Below are 15,905 nucleotides of genomic sequence, written 5' to 3'. Positions count from 1 at the left end.
CAAAGGAAACATTTCAATTGCTATGTGTTTTCAATTCGGAGAATTCAACGTCCAAAGCAACGTCGCATGGGGAAGCATTCATATTAGACGTGGCGTTATTTTGGATGGGGAGTATAACGACGTTGGCTTGTACGGCTTGAGTGTTGTGAACTTTACATGGTGTGTGCCTATATGTTCGCAAGTGAGATGGAAAATTAATCAGCAATGCATTAATGTATAAATTGGAGGCTTTATGCAATATCGAAATATCTTATCATTGATTGATTGCAAATTACCGAGAATTTTGAATTTGGTCACATGTTCATTATGCTCTAACTCACATGTGACAGAAGATGATCTTAACTTTTAAGTATAGTTTCCACTTAAAAAGAGCACTTCGTTTAGCCTCCGTCTACATGACAGTTGTAAAATAAAACAAAAGGACTGTCACGCAAACGGAGTGGAAATTGAATTTATTTCAATTTTTTACTCCGTTTACGTGACAGTTCCTTTGTTCTATTTTACAACTGTCATGTAGACGGAGGCTAAACGAAGTGCTCTTTTTAAGTGGAAACTATACTTTACATTACGAAGTGAGTTCGGTGATATACACAACTTGAAAATGCGGATATTGACGCTGTATGTCTGCTGAAAATTCTAAAAGCAAACAGAACTGTTCAAGTACTCCCATTCACGATGTTCTCATAGACTGGTATAATTAGAGCGAGAACACCGAAGACCAGTTAATTTTAACTTGCGTTGTGAGTCTTTCACTCGCATTATATGAGAGTCGTTTTTCAATTCAAATTCTGAATTTATTCTATAAATCCGGAATTAAAATTCTAATCCCGGCAGGGATTACTTCCAGCAGGGCCTAATATTTGACAAATATTTCACAAATGATTACCGAATGTTTCACAAATGTTTGTTAAGAGTGAATTCGCCAAAACTTCGAACAGTCGGGATTCAAGCCGGCGGCGATCCGATTGAGGTATGGCTCAAATGAATCGTCGTTCAATTCTAGGAATATCATGGAACAACTTTTTTCCCGAAAAAATTCTGTTGGGCTGTCATGGTCCTTAGAAAACAATTTTGAGGTCGACTTTCAAATAATTGGTGAGGTAAAATTTTGGCATTTTGGTTCATTTTAGCAGTTTGGCCTCTACAAAAAAGATCTATGAGACATCTTCTCGCTGTATCAAGTTAGTTTTACTAACTATTATCTCGTAAACCTAAAAATAATAAAATTCGCTCGAAAAAACCTTATTTGGGGAACTTTAAAGTTCGATGATTTTCCAAAATTTGATGGGTTGGGATACATTGTGAAAAATCAACTCCATTTCTATCTGGAACGGTGGCTATGGTCAAGTGGGGTGTCAATGGATAGATCTTAAAGTAAGCTACAAAACTTCGGGTTACAGCTTCCTGCTACTAACTTTCCCAGCCGCCCAGAGCCCTTCAAAAATTTCGGTTTTTTCGAGGTTTTTCACATGTTGCGGCGGCTGGGTGGGCCGAACATAGGCGTTTCTTGGTCAATAATATTCAGCTCACTGACCTTCATAAACGTGCACAATTTGACATTATTCACATCTCGCATGTTGGAGTAATTGATAAAAAACGATTTTCGGGACCTCTTCGGAGAAAAATTTTCTAAGGACCATGACAGCCCAACAAAAAATTTTCGGAATAAAAGTTGTTCAACAATATTATCAGAATTGAACGACGATTCATTTGAGCCATAGCTCGATTGGATCGCCGTCGGCTTGAATCTCGATTCCATATAAGCTGTTCGAAGTTTTGGCGAATTGACTCTTGAGCATTTGTTAAATTTTGTCAAATATTCAGGCCCTGACTTCCAGTTAGAAATTTTTCTGGGATTAGATTGTAATCCCCTGCTGGGGATTATGGAAATTTGAATCTTCTGTAACAGATAGGATTTCACGTCTGTAAACGCTTTACAATTTTCTAAGTCTTTAAGTTTTTCCACAATTTGAATCATTTGGATAAAAATTAAAAAAAAAATTAAGAATTTGAAATATTTCGAATGTGGGCTCGTGATTTTTGCATTGAATGGAATTTGCAATTAAATATCACATTTAATCCCTCGAGGGCCATTTTTCTCCGAAACAACGGCTCGAAATAAACTCCAAAGGAGAACGAGGTAGCTCAGTGTAAAGATTCTCGACTGGTGTGTTAGAGGTCCTGTTAGGGTTCAAATCACGTCAGGTAAATAATTTTTGTTTAATCTTTCTCATTTGTGAGACCACTTTACCAGTAACAGATCTGCAATTTTTTGGACTTTGCACGAAGTTATCTATAGATTAAAATAGAATCCCTCCAGGCCCTAATGATGTGGGATTCAATGAAAGTAATCTCTTGAGGGAATTGAATTTTAATTCCAAAAAAGATTCAGTAGCGTACTGATATGTTCTTACATTAAATTTCAAATTCAAGGATAATCTTAGAATATAGCACAATATAGTCTTTGATGGTTCGATTGAGCTGCACCCTTCTAATTGGCTGTTGTCGTTTGGTTGATGATGTGTGTGTGTGTGTGTGTTAGTAATAGGCCGGGCTATTGTTGTTTGTCGATGATGTGGTTATGGTTATAGTGATGACTGAGAAGAAATCCGTCCTAATGCTGATCCAGCCATTTGCTATCTGTGACGAAGGATAATACATTAGTCAACGGTACATCAGCAAATTCGTCTAGTAAAAATCTACAAAAAATCTCCTAGCCACTTTACTCTCACCTGTCTCAACACTTTAGAATACTTGAACAACTGTATATTTCGCTGTTTTAATAGTGTCTGCATACTAAGAGTTACATTTCATTAAAATTTGGTTTACTACTCAGCCCGTAGTTGAGTCAATCTGCTCAATGTACAAAATTTATAAAATCTCAAGTAATTTAGTCCATGCGAGACACTTACACCATCTGTTTATTGTCTTACCTTTCGTATTCGATTTTTCTTTCCGTTTTTTGCACATCTAACACATCACAGACCATTTATCTTACATGGAGAAAAAGAAGCACCTGTGGCTGTTCAATGTTATGTGCATGTATTTACAAGCAATGGTACATTGAAAATACTTGTTAGAATCATGTTACTGTAATGCTAAAATTCGATAGATCAACCACTTTTGCAATTTTGCTGTTTCGTTGGTTGGTTTCTTCTTTAATATATTCAGTTTAAGCGAAGATGATTCGTTTTTTTTGTTGCACGCACACAATACAGCGTGATGCATACATTAGGTTCAAGGTATGTTGTTACCTGAGCTTGCGTCAAATTAACATTTTTGTATATAAAGCAAAACATGTCTTCAATTGGTTCATGCTAAAAATTATTGGGAAAAAATGCCGATACGATGACCAAAATCATTTCGCGGTTCCAAACGAACGTGTCAAATTGTTGCATATTTATCGAGATCTGCTGACATTTTTGAACGATCCCATACAGCTTAAGAAGCTTCTGTATGTACACTGTGTGTAGTGTACAAATCAGGCAGATTTTCGACTTTTGGCGAAACCATCTCTTGCGCTTAAACGTTTTTTCGTAGTCTAATTTTACTGGTAAAGATTTTACCGGGTCGAGCACAATGGGATAGAAATTATCTGAACATGACATCTGATGAAGTAATTTAATGTTTTCTTTTTCTCTCTGTACCTCTCGACATTTTACAACTGACTCGGGCATAAAAAGAAACATACAATTATTACTTATTATGTTGATTATCTATTTATTATGGAGTGCAGATAATAGTCTAGTAGACGATTGTATACATTCAGCACTCAGCAATTGCCGACATAAATATATATATGGAAAAATCGAGTGTAATGCAGCGTTCGCAAAAAGAACTGTGTTTAATCTTTAATTCCATTTCAATGGAAGGAAATTTATTTAAAAAAAAAATTGCTGCCATTCGTACACAGAAACACGGCAAGATCGTGTAGTACTATACAATATCGGCATTACTTTGTCTGCTTCGATTAGACTTCTTTGTTGAATTACTCAGAAATGCATACGCACAGCAGCTGGTAATTGGCTTTTTCTGTGCAATTTTGCAACTATAATAATGCGCTTTAAGATTGCATAAGTTCTCGGAGCAACATTGTTCGGGTTTGGCATTATAAACCACAACCATCTTTTATGGTTATTTGTTACGAACAACCAGTTGTATCGTATCTAATCTCCCATGAAAATTCAATAATTTTCAATTTTCAATAATATGCTGTCGATTGAGTTCGTTGCATTTTTATAGTTACAGTGCTTTTGAGTATAGCGAGGTGTCAGGCACCACTTCGTGAACCACGAAGAAAATCGTTTTGAGTATTTTCAATGACTTTCTGATGATTTTCTATAAGGTTTTTGCTGTATTTTCGATGGTTTTCATCAATTTTTATGGATTTTCTTGATTCCAAGGATTTTTTTAAGGATTTTTCAGAACTTCCATTCATTTTCTAGAATTTTCCTGAAAAAATGCAAAGTTTGTATTGAAGAAAATATGAAAAATCCAGGAAAATGTGGGAAAATTCAAGACTATGAAGAAAAATGTTTTCCCAGAAATAGTGCCAAGGAATTTTCTTTGATTTTGAGAATTTTTCTAGTTTTTACCAATTTAAAAAGTATTTTCTATTCATTATTTTTCCGATTGACAAATGATTTTCTAATCTATCAACACCACAGATCATGTAGTTTTCAGTTTTAGAACTTCGTGGTAAAGCAAAATTAAGCCTCGGAACAGGTTAGGCATCTCGCGGAGAATTCCAGGTTTGAAACCTCTTTTTCGCAATATCGTCAAAAACATTTTTAAAGCTCTGCAATTGTTGATTGCAAAACTTCCACGCTTTTCTTTCCATTAATTTGAGTCTTCGATATTATTTGAGTGCCATGAAATCGGGTGATGAAATGATATGAAATTTTACTTTCATTTCATTTACAGTTTGTTCAAAAATGAAATGCACAGTTTTTAGTATTTCGAGACATTTCAAAATTTCAATCTGTCAGATAGTAAAGGATGCGTTTAATATGATATAGAATATTTATTTTAAATGCGACAAAAAAGACTGCTCACAATTATGGCGCAGCCGGTAAAACATCGATCTTTTCTCAAAAATTAAAAACTACAGTAAATAAATATCATCGATCTTCTTCTTCCCTAATGTTCCCAAAATACAAGCAGCGTTACCACGTTGAATTGCGATGGAAATTCTTTGCAGAAGGTATTCTTTTGATTTTACCTCACCCGTTGCCTTTTTCATTAAAGAGCCCAATTTATCAATAAATTTCTTCGTTTCCGGACCCATGCAACCTAAAGTCTCGAAAGCAAGTGGGGTTAGCAAATAGTTTTGTTTCAAAGAAACGTAATGGTTATGCTTATGTCTCTCTGCTTTTTCAGCAATGGACCGTGCTTTCTTTGATGAATCATTAATATATGATGCAGCCATGGTATCCCGGACGGTAACATCCCACAAGAGTGATCTCCCATGACTCCATGGTATCAAAGTCATACCGTCAGGTCTTTTACCATCATCTCTTGAAATACCTGGAGGCTGTACTATATTTGGAACACCTGCACTAGAGAAAGCATAAGCGAATATGTTATTCATAATATCATGTCTAACGTATTTTCCTTCTGAGCATTTCACACAAGATAAACCATGCAATCCATCTTTTTCGACTGTTTTACCGCAAAGACATTTATGTTCCTCACATATTTGAGTGCCTAATCGAAGACCAACAGCAATTCTAGCAGAATTGTTATCCAGTAGTAATCCTAATTGACTCGATGGGATCACTTGCAACCACTTTGAAGATTCTTTAGTCGATGATGCAAGTAGTCTGGCACGACTTTTCAGGTCACCATTTTCGAACAATTCATTAAATTGATTTTTGATCTTCGGGATGTCCCAATTCTTTTGTTCCTTTTTAAGAGTATCGTTTTCTGGAACGAATTCTTGAGGAATTTCATTAATTAATTGTACAATCTGTTCATCAATTACTCGTAAATCAAATCTTTGAAGAATCACATTTTATTACATTATTACATTATTATTACATTTTTTGCAGATATCATTTTAATAGTAGGAAACTTAGATTCGTCAGAAGAATTTGCGAACGGAAAAATGTAAATTTATTTTTAGTCTGAGTATTGTTCTACATCTATAATTTCTCTTAGATCGTGTCTTTATTCAAAGAAATCGATGGTGTTGTACAGCGGCTAACTGTTCAACTTCAATTAGCAGCAAAAAATCATCACGAAAAAAAAAATCAATTATTCGAAGCAAATTTAATGTTGAAAATTTGGTTCGAATATTTAAATATTTGTCACAAATATTTCAAATATTTATGAGAAATAAATTCAAAATTATTTGTGACAAATATTTTAAATTATTTGTCTCATTTTTTTTTTAAATATTTATGACAAATAATTTTGAATTTATTTCTAATAAATAATTTAAATATTTGTTGCAAATCTATAAAATATGTGTCACAAATAATTTAAATATTTGTCACAATAAATTTGGAATTTATTTGTCACAAATATTTAAAATATTTATAACAAATAATTTAAAATTATTTTATATTTTATATATTTGTCACAAATAAATTGCAAATTTATTTGTTACAAATATTTACATATTTGTGCCAAATATTTATATATTTGTAGAAAATAATTGTTGACAAATTTTTTTTCCCTGGTGCTTATTCGTGTTTCCAATATCGTCACTTCAAGTGCTGATAAAACTTTTTGTAAAAAATTTGCTAAATGTATGAAGCAGACGGTCTTTCTACAGATTTGAGTATTCAAAGACCATCGATTTGTTTGAATAGAAACACGATCTAAGAGAAATCATACACGGAAAAAAAAGTTTTGGAAAGAATTGTTTGCTGCAAATATATTTATATTTGTGACAAATAAGTTTATATTTGCCACAAATTTTTCAGGTAATTTATTTGTCACAATTATATTTAATTATTTGGGACAAATTGTTTATAAATATATTCGTGACAAATATATAAATATTTGTCACAAATATATAAACATTTGTAACAAATATGTTTACAGTCGAGGAAATTTAGTTTTCGGGTTTTCCAAAGGTATTAATCTTATTTAACCCACACTTTATCCCACAACAATGGAATCCACAAATTTAAATTTAGTTAACACAACGGTCACAATGACGGCGCTGCAGTCACGATGTCAGAATGTGATATAGGGTGGCTAATTAAATTTTGGTTTTAGCTACATTTTCTCTTGCTTTTTAATTATTACATCAGGCTTCTAAATTAAGAGTACCTTTATGCAATATAAACCGTTTGAGTTTGAAAAAAGATGTTTTGTATCAGTGAACGATATAGGAAAGCGTTCAGTACGTCTCAACAAACAAAAGAACGTAAAACATATTTGTATATTTAGCCACCCTACGTCCGTCATCGCTTCTATTGTCTTCAAAAACATATTGTGTGCTTGTCATGATATGTATCAGAAGTTTGTTTATTTATGTGTCTCATCTAAAATGCTGGCCAGCAAAATTTTGATCATTAATTTCAACGGCAAAATTGATCTAAATGTTAAAATAATTGTGAATAATAGTGAAGTTAATGTGGTTTTGTTTTCTCTTCATAAAGTAATTTGCATCAGTTCGACGTAAAGTGCGGAGCACCATTAGAAAAAAAACTTGTCGCTGAAGAATGATCAAAAAGTTGCTGGACGCATAGCTACAACTAATGCTTTGCAGGATATAGAATACAAATTAGAGAAACACCAAGAGCCGTACATTTGAAATCTTCACAATCATCATTTCAACTAAAGGCTTTTTTTAACGAAACGGAAGTTCGCCCGCAGACTCGGATCGGAACATCTCATTCGTTTTCGCTAAAGCTCGTAGCCGTCATGAATCAAGATTCCCATGAAGAATCGCCAAAAATAAAAAATCGGCAAGTGATGAAGAAATGCCGGCAAAAACAAAGAATGATAAATTTGTCTTTGTTGCGTTTCTTCACACTTTGGCGATTCTTCGTGGTGATTAAACAAATCCTTGGAAATTTATCCTTTTACGAAATTTATCTAAAAGGCGTTATTTGTTCGAAGCTAGTGAATCTATCCTTTTATAAAAGTTACGAAATGCTGCCTGGTTCGATCCTAAGGAAACTCTTATTTTACGTCAGGTAACGGCATCTTGTTAGATCCTAGGGAATCCATACTTTAACGGAAGATCCCGAGGACACTATCATTTCATCCTCACACTCTGGTGATTTTTCTCTTCTTCTCTTCACACTCTATCGATTTTTCTTGGCAATTCATCATTATGGTTGATTTGTTAAATCAACAAGAAATATTGCCATAATGTGAAGAAAAACCAAGAAATATCGCCAAAGAGTAAAGAAACTCCAAGGATCATAGAGAATTGAAAATTTGTCTTTATGGCCAAAGCACCTAGCAGGGTAATAGAGGTTTTTACACGTCAAATAGAGTAGTATTTTGATACCAATAATACCATTAGCAGCCCTAATGGTAATTTTGCAATGACATTAAGAAAAAAAAGGTATGGAAATATTCGCATACTTCGATTAAAGTAGGACTCTATTTTTTTTCTATTACCCTGCTAGGTGCTTTGTTTTGGCGTTTCTTCACACTTCTGAGACTTTTCTTGATGATTTAACAAATCAACTAAATATGATGAATTGTCAAGAAAAATCGCGAAAGTGTGAAGAAACTCCAAAATATGACAAATCGCCAAATAATACAATATTGTCGATTTGACTATAACTTTTAATTTAGAAAAAGATTGTACGGGACAGTATGTACTGCATATCATATAATTCCTCTCTCTTGTGTTTATCTGTGTTCTACGAAGCCAAAATATAATTTCGGACTACAAGTAAACCGTCTCGACTGCCCAGTAGTTATTTTCCTAAGTTCCTAATGAGTGCAAAAAGGAGGCTATTTCAACATTAGTTAGGAAAGCATAATTTTTATGTGAATGTTTCTGAGGTTTTTCATCTTAATATTTTCATGAAGTTACAAATAATCCACAGAAAATTTTATTATAATAAAATCCTGATATGCGTGTGAGGGCTATAAGTGGACTTAGCACCCCCCTTTTTTTGGCATATAGCTGTGTAATGTATATTGCGAAGACTACAGTTAAAATAGCTGTGTAATTTATATTATAGCTGTGAGCCACATTTCAAATCTATCACGAGAAATAAAAAAAATTTCCGAAACGTTCATGAATTTTGCGGTCACCCATCAAGTACTTACCGCGCCGATTGATGCTTAACCTGAGAATCCGACCGTCATCTATGCTGCTGATGTACTAATTTTGCTTGTGCTTTAACACGTTCTTATTTCGAAGCGTTGCTACGGCAATATAAATCCTGCAGCTATATTATGCGGCACGCAGCCTAATTCAAGTGTGTAGTTTTTATATTTCACTTTTGTGAGTTGTCACTACAAGGATTGTTCTAGGTTCTGAAAGAAAGTGAATTGAAACCGCGCGAAGAATCACGAATTCAATTATTTTCTGTGAAATGACGAGTTTGGTTTTTACGATTTTGCTAATTAACTAATTCGTTTCTAATGCAGTGAAATTTCTGATATTCTCATTCGTCTGTGTTTCTACGGATTCTGACTATATTAAAAAGGTATTCTGATCATCAAGCTTCATTACAATCAGCCAAGATATTTTAGAACAGTTTTTGTTTGTATATTAACATTTAGTCCGACTTGAATGCATGGTCCCATACATTTTCTCATATGCAGCACACAGATATATTTTTGATGCGTCAAATATGCGTTACACAGCTATGATATAGAGTACACAGCTACAATATGCAAATCCTAGCTATAAAATGTGTCCACGGTGCATAATGTAGCTCTGTAATCCATAATATAGTTGTGTAACTCATATTGCATGTAAATAACCAACATTAACAGAATATGCGTTTAGTAGCTATATTATAAAAACTACAGCTATATTATAAGTTACACAGCCTTTATCGAAATTCACGGATTTTCCGTGTACCCTAGAACGAGGTCGGAAATACGTCAAATAAATCAAATAGAAAACAGACTTGGAAATTGTTATTTTGTCTAAAAGGTGATATTAAAATTCTTTGGAAATCGTAACATCAAGCATAACTGCATGAGCAGGCATCTCAGGATTATAAATCAGGAACTTTGAAGTTCGTCATATTCATATTCTTATCTTATTCCTGACCAGATTCTGTTTTCATGATTGAGCTCAATCAGGAGCTTCACTTGTACAAAGAGTTGAATTTATTTCCTATGCCAAATTGTAATTTGGCGAAAAAGAATGTTCCGAATCTGCGTTTCGTTAAAAAAAGCCTTTAGTTGAAATGATGATTGTGAAGATTTCAAATGTACGGCTCTTGGTGTTTCTCTAATTTGTATTCTATATCCTGCAAAGCATTAGTTGTAGCTATGCGTCCAGCAACTTTTTGATCATTCTTCAGCGACGAGTTTTTTTTTTTCTAATGGTGCTCCGCACTTTACGTCGAACTGATGCAAATTACTTTATGAAGAGAAAACAAAACCACATTAACTTCACTATTATTCACAATTATTTTAACATTTAGATCAATTTTGCCGTTGAAATTAATCATCAAAATTTTGCTGGCCAGCATTTTAGATGAGACACATAAATAAACAAACTTCTGATACATATCATGACAAGCACACAATATGTTTTTGAAGACAATAGAAGCGATGACGGACGTAGGGTGGCTAAATATACAAATATGTTTTACGTTCTTTTGTTTGTTGAGACGTACTGAACGCTTTCCTATATCGTTCACTGATACAAAACATCTTTTTTCAAACTCAAACGGTTTATATTGCATAAAGGTACTCTTAATTTAGAAGCCTGATGTAATAATTAAAAAGCAAGAGAAAATGTAGCTAAAACCAAAATTTAATTAGCCACCCTATATCACATTCTGACATCGTGACTGCAGCGCCGTCATTGTGACCGTTGTGTTAACTAAATTTAAATTTGTGGATTCCATTGTTGTGGGATAAAGTGTGGGTTAAATAAGATTAATACCTTTGGAAAACCCGAAAACTAAATTTCTTCGACTGTAATTATTTGTGGCGAATTTTTTCAAAATATATTTGTGGCAAATAATTAAACATAATTGGGACAAATATTTATATATTTGTAGCGAATATATTTAATTATTCGCTACAAATGTATATTGTAATATATTCGCCACAAATATAAATATATTCGATACCAATTTTTTACACTAAATTGGTAATGAATATTTCTTTTTTTTTTTCGTGTAGATGTAGAACAATACTCAGACTCAAAATAAATTTACATTTTTCCGTCCGCGAATTCTTCCTACGAAATCTAAGTTTCCTACTATTAAAATGCTATCTGCCAAAAATGTAAGAAACTTAACATGCAAAAATATGTAGCTGTGGAAAAAATCATTCAAATTTCAAATCTTTTAATGCGCCAGGTAATTAAACGCATCCTTTACTATCTGACAGATTGCAATTTTGAAATGTCTCGAAATACTAAAAACTGTGCATTTCATTTTTGAACAAACTGTATGATTCACTAGATGTGTACATATAAAAAGGTATGATCTACTTCAGAGAGATAAACACTTTGCCATATTAAATTACAGCATTATTAAATGCAAAGTGTCGTAAGATGCTTGTCCCACTTCGGAACAACGGCAGAAACATTTTCCATCTGAGGATTTTGCCGAATATTCTTTGCAATTTTTACTGGATTTTCTAGTATTTTTACAAGGGTCGAACTGGGTACCGAAAGGCGCTCCTGTGATATGTAGGGAAAGGTGCCTAACACATTCAAAATAATTGCGGCCTGTCAACTTTCGGCACCCTGGACTTTATATAAATAGTCGTGGAATACCTCCAAATAAATTTCTAAAAATCTAGAATTCAGTTTTTGATTTTTAGAAATTTATTTGGAGGCATTCCTCGACTATTTAAGTAAAGTCCAGGGTGCCGAAAGTTGGCAAGCCGCAATTAATTTCAATGTGTTAAAGTGGGGAAAAGGCGCGAAAAAGCTCTATTGAAAAACGATAGTATAGCACACAAAAAAAACTAAAGACACACTTGTGATTTTCCAAGTCGCCTCATATGGCCATTCCGGCCTGATTGTTACCGATTTTTAGGAAATGTCGTCGTGGACTTGGATTGTTTTTTTTAGTTTTCGGAGAATATTTTGAGGATTTACTTCAATTTATAAAATTTTCTGATCAAATGTTTTTCAAGTTTTCGTATTCGAAAATTTGCAAAAAAAAATTCCAAGGTTTTTTATGTTGACGATTCAACTGTATTGGTTGAATGGATCACATGACAGATTTTACCCGATCTAATCACAACATGTCCGGCGACGATTCTGTTTTTAAATCTATTCAAAAAATCGATACTGCTATATAAATGTCACATTTAAAATGTGTGTCCAAGTATGAGTCCTAAATTAATTCTAAGACTTCAAACCATCGAACTCGCACATTGGTGTCGATCGCCGGCAGAACTGCAGATTCTGATTATCGAACATCTCTCCATCGAAAATGAAATTTCGCAGAAGTATTAAGTTTCCATTCCACTCAACAAAAAGTACTCTGTGAGAGAGCCGTGAGAGAGCGAGCTGTCAAATAGACAAAGCAAAAATTGAAAAAAATTCAATTTTGATTCTCTCACACGGAGTAATTTTTTGGTAAGAGGAAATTAAGCATTAAGATGAAAGTTTTTCAAATCCACACGATTTGTTGCCACCCTACCCTAATTCTACAATTCTTGTCCAATTAATTGATATAACTTGCCCTTTTCGTGTTTAGTTTTGGTCATCGAGATGTTCTGTGAAATGTATACTGAAGATAAACCAATATCACACTTATGGGAGACGAAACAACAACAATTTTTTTTTACCTGATACCTTTCCATAATCAAGTCGAAAACTTCGCTTGAATGAACATGCTGTATCTTGTTTCACAACGCTTTTTATGAAAAAAAAAATTATTTTCCAGAAATTTGTGTTTTGTGTCAAACCCAAACAAAAGGCGGTTTTTTGTATAGGAGATGAAAAATAAAAGAACGAAACCAAAATATTAACTTCTACACAACAAACGGAAAGCATGTATCCATCCAAAACAGACATTTAACTTTCGATGAACTAGGAGGTCTTTTACGCTGATGCGTTATAAATATTCTTCGGAAATTAATCTTGTTTTCTCTCTCTCTCTTTTGCTTTTCATTTTTTTAAACTTATTTAGTTCGCTTATTTCGAAGGATTGTGTTAAGTGGTTGTCAAAATATGTATAGGTGAAGGCTACATAAATATGAAAAAGAAATGCGATAATAATGGGGCTTTTGTTCGGTGCAATCAATTGAAATGTTAATCAAGCCACCGCTCTGATACCGCATAGTGTTAAAAGATGAAGTTGGAATACAGTAAAATTAATTAGTTTTCGTCTTTGAAAGCCAGAAGTTAGTTTTAGCCGGTATAGATTGTAGGGATGCGCTGTTTGAAAGGATGCAACTCGCCAATCTCACCGAAAGTTACCACTTCTCGAGAGAATATAAACATCTGGATCTGTTTTGTGAATTCTCTTTCTTGCAAATGCTTGATTTTCTAGATAATACTCCATATGATCCGGACTGCGCTATAGCGTCACGCTACACCATCTTCTCATAAAATTTTGACATTCAACTGCCAAATCAGTGTTACCAACACAGGTTTTTGTTTACCTACGAACATTCAACTTTGTCGCATATTTCGCTCCTTCATATATGCTACCAACAACACCCTGAGACACCCTGAGACACTGCAGTACAATGCAAATGGTACCGACATCAATAATCGCTAACATTTGCCACGTCTCAACAGGTAGCTTGGCAAAAAATACTCTCAAAGGAGGCTAGTCTTAGCTTTATGCATGTGCATCTTAAGCGAATCATAAGAAAAATGTTACAAATTTTTGCCGCAGACAGTTCATTCCGTAACAAAATTGAGTAAAACGTTGCATGGAACACGAATCGTATGCTCGAGGCGAAGCCGAAACACTGTTCGATGGTTACGACATACGATTCTCGTTGTATAAATGGCTATTATTATGTGGTTACGCATGGCAGCACATTAAAATCCATATTTGGAAATACCAACCGAATAAACACAAATCGCATTATAAAACGATCACTGAATGTTTTCGATGAATGTTTAATGATAAGCAAAGTCGATAATAAATTCACTTTTATCATATGTGTGCAGTTTATGACAAATGTCCGACAGTTAACAGTCGGCAGTTATAGACATGAAAATTTGGATGATTACTGGTAAACATGTTCCGGGTACTTAATCTCCTAGAAATGAAATGATTCACACTTTAAAAATTGATAAGATACGAAACGTTGAAACGCAGTAATGACTAAAGTGTATATGTGTGTAATAGACGAGACACCGATTTAAGTATCGTTAAACAAATTTGTTTTTATGATTATATATTCATTTGGTAACACGGCAATGAATAGAGATCTATTAGTTTTTAGGCACACGTAAAAGTGAAATTGGAATCCATTTCATTCTCACTTATTTTGAGTACATTATCTATATGGGACTAATGGTGGAAAGTGAGCCCGAACAGTTTGATTTATTGATTCATTTAATTCAAAAACAGATTGGAAGGTGTTTCGCCTAGTAATAGTTCATTTATTTACAGTTAAAAATGTTTCAAGAGGTAATGCTGGCAGACAGGTTTGATTGAAAATCCAACCGTTTTTTGCGTTGTTATGTTGGATTGTTACACAAACCTGCCTGTCAGAATCATTTGTATAAAAATTTCATTTTCTACATAGTGTTATGCAGTGCTATGTGTACGTAAATACCTATTCTAAACGCTGTACATTTTTGCTCGTCTCGTTGGTCGAGTTGGATAGGCGCTGTATTTATAAGCCAGAGGTTGCTAGTTCAAGCCCAGCTGTGGACATTATGAGCAAAAATGCTTTCACTTCAGATTTTGATGTCTAGTATGTTTCACTAAATAAAAATTAAAGTTTGTTGGTTTTACCAGAGTTCACAGGAACTCATATTTCTCGTAGCTGTACAAAGCATGAAATTCTCGCGCAAGCATAAATCTTTTCGTATCCAATTATAAGCAGATCTTATATTCTGCGAAAAGGTTGAAGCAGAACTTTCATTTCGTTGTTGGTTCTTTTTCGACGAAGTTCAATAAATAATATGGTTAAAATCAACCAATCAAACGAAATGTGCTAATAAATTATCGATCCAAAATGTTACTTTTTTGGAGGTCCCTTCTTTGTGGTCAAAAAAGAAAAAAGAAAAATCCAACGGACAACGGATATACAATGCGAATTGGATTAAATTAAATCGAAGAAGCACACGAAAGAAAGAAGGAACGAGAAAAAAAAAACAATCACTGGCATGAATTATGAGCCCAGACAATTCGTGGAAGAATATATGCAACCAAAAGAGTTTAACAGAGAAAAAAATCTATAAATCTTCTGCGAAAATTGGTTTGCATACTTTCAATCGATGCCTTTTTGTGTCTGTTTCTTTTGTTTTGTTTAGCGTTTTTTTAACGATTTTTTTTTGTCGACTCAAAGAATTCGGTATTGAAGAAACGTTATCGGAGTTAATTTTTTTAACGAAATTATATCTTTTTTGCCAACCGGACAGACGAATTTCGAAAAAGAAAAACGAAACATCTGTCAAAGGTTTACCAATAAAAATTGACGCCTGTTTTTTATCATCGACAATTTTTTTTACCGGTTATGTAAAGATGAGTTGAGTCAGTTGAGCAAACCTCAAAATTTATTCGGTATTTTCGGTCACTGTAATCGGTTTGGTAACTAAGTTGCTGAACTGTATGAGAAGCAGGAACATAGTATGTTACGTC

At 33.8% G+C, this 15,905-nt stretch overlaps 1 protein-coding gene across 1 annotated transcript in view; it reads left to right on the top strand.

The window, feature by feature from the left end:
* Positions 1 to 15,905, top strand: part of LOC119075247 — a 30,399-nt gene that overhangs the window by 4,247 nt on the left and 10,247 nt on the right. The gene's annotated exons all lie outside the window — the stretch shown is intronic.

The sequence above is a fragment of the Bradysia coprophila genome, unplaced genomic scaffold (genome assembly GCF_014529535.1).
Source record: "Bradysia coprophila strain Holo2 unplaced genomic scaffold, BU_Bcop_v1 contig_193, whole genome shotgun sequence".
NCBI classification, from domain to species: Eukaryota; Metazoa; Arthropoda; class Insecta; order Diptera; family Sciaridae; genus Bradysia; species Bradysia coprophila.
The sequence above is the reverse complement of the archived record's forward strand: the minus strand, read 5'-3'. Positions and strand labels throughout refer to the sequence as shown.